The 10,312-nt window shown below is 31.9% G+C and overlaps 1 long non-coding RNA gene across 1 annotated transcript in view; it reads left to right on the top strand.

Moving 5' to 3' along the window:
- LOC110427583 (uncharacterized) overlaps positions 1-844 on the top strand; it is a 1,787-nt gene extending 943 nt beyond the window's left edge. Inside the window, exon 3 of the long non-coding RNA XR_016352084.1 lies at positions 593-844. This is a non-coding gene — a long non-coding RNA (uncharacterized LOC110427583). The remainder of the gene's footprint in view (positions 1-592) is intronic.
- Positions 845-10,312: the final 9,468 nt, after the last annotated feature.

Genomic DNA, 10,312 nt, shown 5'->3' with positions numbered 1-10,312 from the left:
TGCGGCCATGGTCTATGATTTTATGTGGCTAGGCCACAAATTGTTATGGGCGGTTGTGACTGCCTGATATCTCCGATGTCTACCAACATTGTTGAGATTACCATGGCATGTGGGGATCCAGTGAAGTGGAGCTCTCGGATGTTATGATGTGGATGCTGGTCCATGTGCTTTTATTTCTATACCTACTCGAGAGTGATATCTCTTTGAGTTTTGCACGTAATTAATTGTTGCACGGTGAAAAATAATACTTTTTCTACTGCTCCCCTTACTTATGGGATGACATTGATTTAACTCTTTGTGCATGAAATGAACTATGAATGTATGCGTAAGCTTGTAACATATTGAATTTTTCGAGAGCATGCATGATGACAGTTAATTACTTTAAACCCGTTGTTGAATGATTAATTAGCACAAACTTACTCATTTGCATATAAGGTACAAATCTTCCTTTTGAATAAATTGTTTATATATACTCTTATGTTTCTAAATCTTCAAATCTTCTGCCTATAGCTTGTTTCCCATCTACACCCTGCTCACGTGGTTGATGATCACTGAGTCTGTGAGACTCACCCCACTTTATTTTCTTTTGCAGAAAAGTAATTAGTTTTAGGATTTTGTTCAGCATCGCGAGGTTGGCGACACCTTAGGTACCGACATCTCCAGACTTCCACTTTGGGTCACTCCATTGCCTAGAGGTCGGTTTGTGTATCATATAGTCTAGTTGGTAAGAATCAATAGTCACTAGGAATGTAATGGCTAAAGCTTAGGATGAGTTGTATGAAGTTATCAAATGGCTATATGTTAATTATTGTGAATATTTGGTTTGAATGATTTATAGTGTTAATATCTTATGTCGATTGGAGATTTAATTAAGACTTGTTTGGGATTTGACGAGTTCACTCGCAAGTCTCAAACGCCAGTAGCGATCGAGGGAAGAGGTCGTTACAATATATTTATATATATAATATGGAAATTTGGAAATCGACACCCCTTACTCACCTCACAATGGCGGGACGCTACGTTGCTATTGATTCAAGCACGTATCTAGCTAATTTCTACTTGTCGATCTCTTGTTACTTCCTCCAGCATGCCGCCTTGGCGACGTTACTTTCTATACTTTCCTTAGCAATCATTCAACCCCGTACATTTAATTATACTGAGAAATGGCATCATATCAACCAACAATCCTTAACTAAATCTCATAATTTTTTTTATCAACATCCCCTGCAAGCATTTATTACACAATCCATACACTTTAACCAATCAAACTCATACAATGCAATATAATCACCTAGCATGCTTATCTCTTGATTTAGGTTTGAATTTTTCAAATATAATTCACAACCTTTTCACATCCAAGATTACCTCTACTGCCACAAATATAATCACACATTACAATCGATTTACAAAGCATGCATTCAACCAAACTAACAATTTCCACCTTCCTTACTTTGAAATTTTTAAGCTAAAGCACCAAGCTCTCCTTATGTTCGGTTATGGGGGAGGAAAAAAGGAAGACAACTCATAAGGAGGGAGGAGAAAAGAAAGGAGCCTGAAATAAAAATGGTAGGACTTGATGCAAGGTTTTCCTTTGAAGAAGCCACGGATTGAAGAAATGAAAAAAGGAGAAAGAGTGGTTTTTGAGAAGAAAGAAAAAGAATGAGTAAAGTGATGGAGAAGTGAAGGTTCCGGAAGCCAATTGGGATAAGAAGAAAAGTAGGAAAAGTTGGTCTTACTTGGCCAGCCAAGTGGAAAGAAAACAAAGTAAAAGTCAAAGGAGAAAGTTGAAAGCTTTTCACTTAGTCAATGTATAGTAACAATTCTTATCTCTTTCCTTTTCTTCTCCCGTCTTTTTCCTCGCCTTTTTTTTATATAAATTTTGCATTTCCAACAATCTCACATGGGATGGCCAGCCGTGGAGAAAAGAAAGAAGTGTCAAAGCTTTTTTTAGGAGCTTTGACCAAACTAAATGATAAAATTACCATTTAACCCACCGAAGTTCTCATCCTTTTTATTAAATCAACCCATCATTCCTTAAATTCTAATTTTCTTCTATTTTCCTTTCTTTACATGTGTACAAATATAATATAAGGTTTGCACCCCATTAACGTGTCACCATAATATTTAAATATATACTTACCCGCTTGTACTTTATTTAATAAAGACATGCGGGTCCCCGTAACATCATTTTTCTTTCAAATTCTTTCCTACTTTGTCTTTCCCACTTAAATTAATCATATAATCCTCCTCCATGACTAATCTCAATAATAATTAAAATATTAATATTTTAATATTAATTTTCAATAAAAGATTATATTTTCATTCTTGAACATTTCTCCGGAGTCGATTCCTGGTGATGTTTGGTATCAGAGCCAATCCGGAGCAAGAGGTACTATTTTGATTGAAACCTTTTTGATTTCCATTTTCTTTTCTGAGTTCTGGTTTGAAGTTGTTTCATGCATATTGTGTTGATTCCTGCTGAGTCCTTAAAAAACAATCTGCTAGAAGCCAAGGTTGGGCATTGTTAGGACATATTTCTCGTCGTAGGCAGAATTGTCACAGTTATCATCAAACACATAGAAACCCACTTATGTAGGAAAAGAAAATCTGCAATCCAAAATGCTTCCTTTCTTAAGAAACACCTCTTGCTCTAGTTCTGGTTCTAGTATTCAAAACTCAGTGATTAACGAGGAAAATATTCATTATAAAAATATAATCCAAGAAATGGATAATTGGAAAATACCTAGAGTCCCACAAAATCAAATTTACCAAACATCAACTTTTCATGCTTTACATTTAAATTCTTTTTGTGGATACCTGATTAAAACTAAAGAAAAGGGCATCCCCATACAGAATCAATATGAAAATATTCAATTGTTGGACCAAGAAACTATTAATAAACTAAAATCTCAAAATTATAATTATATCCACTTCGGACTAATCCAAGTAGGAGCAAAAACATTAACTAAAGAAGGGTTAGATACCTCAATATTAATCGTGCTAAGAGATAAAAGACATCTCCAATTTAATGACTCTCCATTGGGAACAATAGAAACAAATCTGTGTAGAGGACCAATACATTTTAACTATTTTCCAAACTTCATGGTTTCTTTGAAAGACAGAAACATATTAAATTCCTTAACACTCATAATCTAAACTCATAATTATAAAATACTGCCTGGATCTGAACCCTTAACTGTTGTTTACAGATTATATTACAAAGTAATGTATTCTGTAATAAACACTAAAGCTTTAATCCATAGTCCAAAAGGAGAAACATTGTTAATCCAAACAGATATAACTAGGTCTCATATAGTCATACCTAGGACAATACAATGGCATGAAGTTCAACTTCTAAATAGATGGAAAATAGAGGAAGCAACAAATCCGGTTCCCATACAAAATACAGAAATAAATCATGTGGCACAATTTAGAGATAGTTCTGTAGAACTTGTCTTTAACAGACCTCTAAGAGTCCCATCTAGAAGGTCATTTGAAACATTCAATATAGAATCACCATCAAACATAGGATCAAACTTTAGGATAGCCAAAACCTTTGTATCCTCAACCCCTACAGGTAGGACAAATCTGTAATCCATAAATAACTCTCCAAACATACCTCAACCTGTTTATAACAGACAAGAAAACACCCCTTTAAATTCTCCAAATATGTCCCCAACATACTCATCAATCACCAACAACCCAAACTTACCCCAAAATTAAGAAAATGATCTAGAAATATTTGTATTAGAAAAAGATTTTAAAATTAACAAAGAGTGGTGCATAAAACAATTTTGTTTAGATAAAAATAAACAAAAGAGAAAAAATTACTTTAAAAACTATGACCAACAGAAAGATGAAATACTACAAAACTATTATAAGTTCATGGAAAAACATAAAATATTGATAGAATTCTTTGAATGGTTTGAAGAATATGAAGAACCACAAATAAATGCTTTAAAATCTACAAATAAATGGCAAACGAATAAAGGGAAAATTGAATCAAATCATCCTCCATTAACAGAAATACAATATTCTCATAAAAATATAGGGATAAGGGCAACTCTTTTAAGAATGAGATCATCAGACCTAGGCGAACCTGTCACCTCAAAAGATGTCAAAATGATAATAGAACAAAATAATTTTACAAATTTAAATTTACACACCATATCTGAACAACTAGAGACAATTAGAGACAATTAAAACAAAACTCCAACATCCGATCCATATTCAAAAAGGACCTTCAACCTCTTTGGTCCAAAAACAAGATATAAAACCAACTTTTATACCTTTTGAAATACCCAACAGGTACCAACAAACCAAAAACCAACTTTTACATGAAATAGAAAATAGACTTGAAACCTTAGAAACTCAGTACTCAGGAATAATAGTAGATGATACTCCTCAAAGACATCCAAATTCTCTAATCAACACCATAAAAGAAGAAACTAATTCTTCCACAGAAAATCAAGAGATTAATAAAATGGTTTGGAAAGAACCTCAAAAAATATATGACCCTAAAATGACAGCTCCAGACATAAATATAGAAGAAAAACCATCATTTCAAAACAAGTATAATGCAAACACAATATACGAATGGAATATAGATGGAATGTCATAATACAACATTCTCAATATACTTCGACAAATGACAATGGTTTCAAATGTATACAAAACTCAAAACCAAACTGCTCAAGTTACAAATCAGGCAATAGCATACATGTTAGTTGCTAGTTTCACAGGATAATTAAAAGGATGGTGGGATAATTATCTCTCCACAAATCAACAACAAGAAATCCTAAAAGCTGTTAAACGAGACAATGACGGAAACATAATAACTGACAGCCAAGGAGAAGAAATCCAAAATGCAGTAGCAACATTAATATTCTCAATATCAAAACATTTTATAGGAGATCCTTTTCACCTTAGGGATAGAAACTCAGAATTATTATCAAATCTAAAATGCAAAAAACTAACAGACTTCAAATGGTACAAAGACATGTTTATGACAAGAATAATGCAAAGATTAGATAATAACCAATCATTTTGGAAGGAAAAATTCTTAGCTGGTCTTCCAACATTGTTAGGAGAAAAGATTAGGAATCAAATTCGAGAAAACTACAAAGGAATAATTCCTTATGAAAATTTAACATATGGTGAATTGATAAGCTTCACTCAAAAAGAAGGATTAAAAATATGCCAAGATTTGAAATTACAAAAACAATTAAAATGAGAAAGAAAACTTTGTGCAAAAGAATTAGGATCTTTCTGCCAACAGTTTGATATCGGGCAAGAATCCTCTTCAAAAAATTGTTGTCCATCCAGACCTATAAAACAAAGAAAACATAAGAAAAACCTCCAAGAATATTATAAAACACCAAAATATAAGAAATATAGAAAACTAAAAAGAAAAAATAAGGAACCAAAACAACTAGATAGAATGATAAAATGCTTTAAATGTGGAAAAATAGGTCACATATCTAAATAATGTAAAATTAAAAGAAAAATTAATCAACTCCACTTAGGAGAAGAAATTGAACAAAAATTAAATGAAATTCTACTAGAATCATCAACAGAAATAGAAACTCTTACAGAGTCAACAGAGGAATTACAAATAGATGAGATCCAAACAACCTCTCAATCTTCCTCAGAATCTGAAAATGAAAATCTAATTCAAGTGCTAACAAAAGACCAAGAGTTCATAATTGAAATCATAGATAAAATTCAACATCCCGTCCTCAAAAAAGAATATTTAGAGAAACTAAGAGACAATAAAATCATCAACTGAAAATAAATTGGAAAAGATAACAAAACAAGACCCAATATACAACATCAAAAACATAATTTTTGAACAATATGAAAATTTAAAACCTAAAAAGATAACCAAGCAAGAACTAAACTCAGAAATAAGAAAAATAAAATTAGAAATCATTGAGTTAAGAAAAGAACAACAAAATTTAAAACAACAAATAAATTCTAAAAACTCTTAACAAGATCAAGACACTTCAGAATCTGAAACAAAAAACTTAAAAAATCAAGATTACATGATGGTACTTACAGAAGTAGCTATCCAAAGATATCTAATAAAAATTACTATCTTAATTAATGAAGAATATAAAATAAATACAATCGCCCTCTTTGATACAGGTGCTGATCAAAATTGCATAAAAGAAGGATTAATTCCCACAAAATATTATGATAGAACCTCAAAAAGTTTAAAAACAGCAAATGGTGGAAAATTAAAAATAACATATAAACTATCAAATGCTGAAATAATTAATCAAGGAATTAAATTCTTAACACCATTTTTATTGGTCAAAGATATAACTCAAGACATCATTCTAGGAACACCATTATATCTATGTTAAAACCTTATAAAGTCAAACATCAGAAAATAACTACAAAAATATTAAAAACAAAGATAACCTTTCCTTTTGTAGAAAAACCAAAGATCAGAAATCTTAATTTACTGAAAAAAACTCTCAATACATGAACAAGTAGTAAATTCTTTAATAAATTACCGAAAAATTCAAATTAGTTATCTAAAAGAAGAAATTTCTTTTGAAAAGATTAACCAACGACTACAAGTACAAGAAAATATCCAAAAAATTAACAAGATCAAAGAAGAAATTGGAAAAACAATTTGTTTTGAAATCTTAAATGATTTTTGGGGAAGAAAAAAACATCAAGTAACTTTACCTTACACAAAAGATTTTGATGAAAAACACATTCCAACAAAAGCCAGAGCAATACAGATGAACCAAGAAATGGAGGAATTCTGCAAAAAAGAAATACGAGATCTATTAAACAAAAAATTAATAAGGAAAAGTTCATCGCCATGGAGTTGTTCAGCCTTCTATGTCATTAAAAATGCAGAAATAGAAAGAGGAACACCTAGGCTAGTAATAAATTATAAACCCTTAAACAAGGCATTAGAATGGATTAGATATTCAATCCCAATTAAAAAAGATTTATTACAAAAACTTTGTAATGCAAAAATCTTTTCAAAATTTGATATGAAATCTGGATTTTCGCAAATATAGATTAAAGAAAATGAAAGATACAAAACAGCATTCACAGTCCCATTCGGTCAATATGAATGGAATGTAATGCCATTTGGTCTCAAGAATGCACCTTTAGAATTTCAAAGAATAATGAATGAAATATTCAATCCTTATTCTCAATTCACAATAGTTTATATAGATGATGTTTTAGTATTCTCAGAAAACATAGAGAAACACTTTAAACATCTTAGAATATTTATAAACATAATCAAAAGAAATGGTTTAGTGGTGTCTAAAACTAAGATAAGTTTATTTCAAACTAGGATTAGATTTTTAGGCCACTATATCACACAGGGAACAATAACCCTAATAGAAAGATCTATAAAATTTGCTAACAAATTTCTAGACAAAATAACTGATAAAACTCAATTACAAAGATTATTAAGAAGTCTCAATTACATAATTGATTTTTACCCAGGATTAAGCAAAATGTGCAAACCATTGCATCAAAGACTTAAAAAGAATCTAGAACCATGGACACAAATCCATACCAAAATAATCAAGAAAATTAAAAATCAGGTTAAAGACTGAAAATGAAAATAGAAAATGAAAATCAACATATAAATTCTGGTTACAAAGAATTTTACCCAGAATCAATACCAAATACTTCAAAAGTCCAAGAGAGATCTCAATTGAAAATCTGAATACCTATAGGGAAAAATGCCCCCTAAACTGAGAGATTGAAAAGACAAAGGAAAAGAAGCAAAAAGCCCAAAATTATCCCAAAAACTAATCCGATCATGGAACGAAATATGTACCCAAGAAGAAGAACAAAATCAACAAAGTCCAACCCAAGATCAACAAGACCAAAATGTCTTCCTCCAAGATGCTTAAGACCTAAATGAAATCGATTCTGAAGTTCAAAAATGGATTGAAGCTCTATCAAACTCTCTAGAGGTGGCTTTAGCCCCAGCGTCCAAAACTGAAAAAGATACCCCAATGAAGCAAGTTGCCCTTGCAACTCTTCAAAAATCCCAGGGAAAAGAAATTGTCCTCCACAAACCCAAACCAAAAGACGTACAAAATATTTTCCCTGATCAAACACTCACCCAAACGCAATCCCAATCATCAACCTCAGGAGGCCAAACACAATACTTTAGAAAAAAAAATACCCAAAATGTTCTTCTTATCGAAGAAGGATTATACCATGAATTCCCCCATATAGCGATCAGAAACGCCTTTCAAGGATGGCATTACAAACCATGAGATTTACAAAAGTCTCAAAAATATTATCAAAATATTTTGGTTCGAATAAGGTTAGCCCTTTTTAAACATTATGCTGATCTAAAAGATTCTACTCTCATAACCCATTCTACGGCACAAATTTTGAAAGTTTTAAGATCAATGGATTGGGGAGAAAATCTTAGTCTTTGCAAAAGGTTTCCAGCAAACTTTTCAAAATTAATAGACCATTGCCTATTTTTAACTGCTGGGATTACTAGCAGGCATGGTTCAACACTTTTCTTTATAACAATAAACACAACCGACATTCTTGGTTGATATTTTTTAAATTTGGCAACAAATACAAATTTCCAAACTGGTTTTCTCATTGGTGGAATTGGTTTGGTCCCTTAAGAGAAATACTTCCACCCAAAATTGAAGAATTATATGATAAATTTTCAAAATGTTTTCAACCTGAACAAGATCAGGCAAATCTGCACACTTCAATACATTTTTTCTCAAAATTAACAATCTCATGGATAACATCTTGGGATTATGCTTATGATACTGATGTCCACACTAGAGCACCTATGGTCATTAGAACTTTTAGAATCAAGTGGTGGTATAAATTTGATGAAAGAAAGTACAATCCTCAATACTTGATATCTTAGTTTGAGAAAAATCCAACACTATGCAAAAGTGCGCAAAGCTCCCAAGAGAATGCCAGATTTTTGCAAGCCAAATCCAACGCCAGTGCTAGATTAGCCCAAGCCAAGTCAAAATCAAAATACAAGAAGATAATGGCAGAAATGCTCAGTTCTCTAGATTTTGAAAAAGAAGAGGAAGAAACAGCTTCATCCAAAACGACAGCAGATTTATCTCAAGATGAAGATTACATCCCTTCAAGAAGAAGATGAACAGTACTAGCAACAACATGCTAGCAAAATTACTCCCAAAAAACAAACCGATAGACTTAAGACAAGCTGAAGAGACATCAACAAAAGCAACACGACCATACCAACAAAACAACATGCTAAGTCCTTGTGTTTGAAGTAGGTTTTAGATAAATTTTACGTTTTTGATTGATTAGCTTAAAGTATATGAATTTAGTCTAATTCATGTAATTCTAGTATATGTTCATATTGAACGTCCTATTTTAGGCCAATGCTGATTTAGTCCTTGTATTTGTAGGTTTTCAAGTGCATAAAGTTGAATGATGATAAATTATACAATGGAGACTAAGTGCAGATTTTCATTGAACATGTTGTAGTAATTTGAACATAACTCGAGCTACAGATATCCAATCAATGCAATTCTTAAACCATAAGAAAGCTAAAACGTAAACTACAACTTTCATTTTTACCACTTCACCTAGATCAGCCTTGAGGTAGGAGAAAATCACGTTACAAGATGGAACATTGCAACAGCTTGCACCAAGGCAGTATAAGGAGGAGCAACACTGCGGCCTTGTAGAGCTCAAGCCCGCAGCACCTAAGAGAAACTGCATGGCAACCATACAAAAGCTAGACAATCAAGTGCTACAATGCCCAAGGATGAGCACTAAGATGTTTGTTGAAAAACAAGGAAAAACTAGCTAAGTCAGTAATGCCACGATGCATGTGGAGCAAGGCCGTGGTGCTCTAACAAGGATTATGAGAATTTAGCCAATTGAAAATTGGGTTATTTAAGGTTTTTGGAGGCTACAAATTGGTCTTTTTGAGCAGCTGAGAGACAGAGGTTCAAGGAGGCAATGAATGACAATTTTTGATAGAAAAAAAAGGTTTTAAACAGGAGAAATGAGAAGAAATCGAAGGAATTGAGGATCATGAATCGAAAGAGGTTTTGATATTTCTTTACTCTTCAATTCTTTTTTTGTTCTTTTGTTGTAGAAGTGATGTTTTCTCTGTAATTAATTATATTTACTATAGAAATAATGATGAACTAATTTTGTTTTCTAGGATTATATTTTATTTCATTATGTAATTTGAATATTCAATTTTTCCTTGCTTAGTTTTAATGGATTATACATGGTTTATTCAATTTTGTAGTTATTGCTTTCCACTTCTTGATCACCAATTAAAATGTCT

This window comes from Theobroma umbraticum, unplaced genomic scaffold (assembly GCF_002168275.2).
Source record: "Theobroma umbraticum cultivar Fairchild unplaced genomic scaffold, ASM216827v3 scaffold_106.0, whole genome shotgun sequence".
Lineage (NCBI taxonomy): Eukaryota > Viridiplantae > Streptophyta > Magnoliopsida > Malvales > Malvaceae > Theobroma > Theobroma umbraticum.
This window is presented reverse-complemented; position numbering and strand designations above follow the sequence as displayed.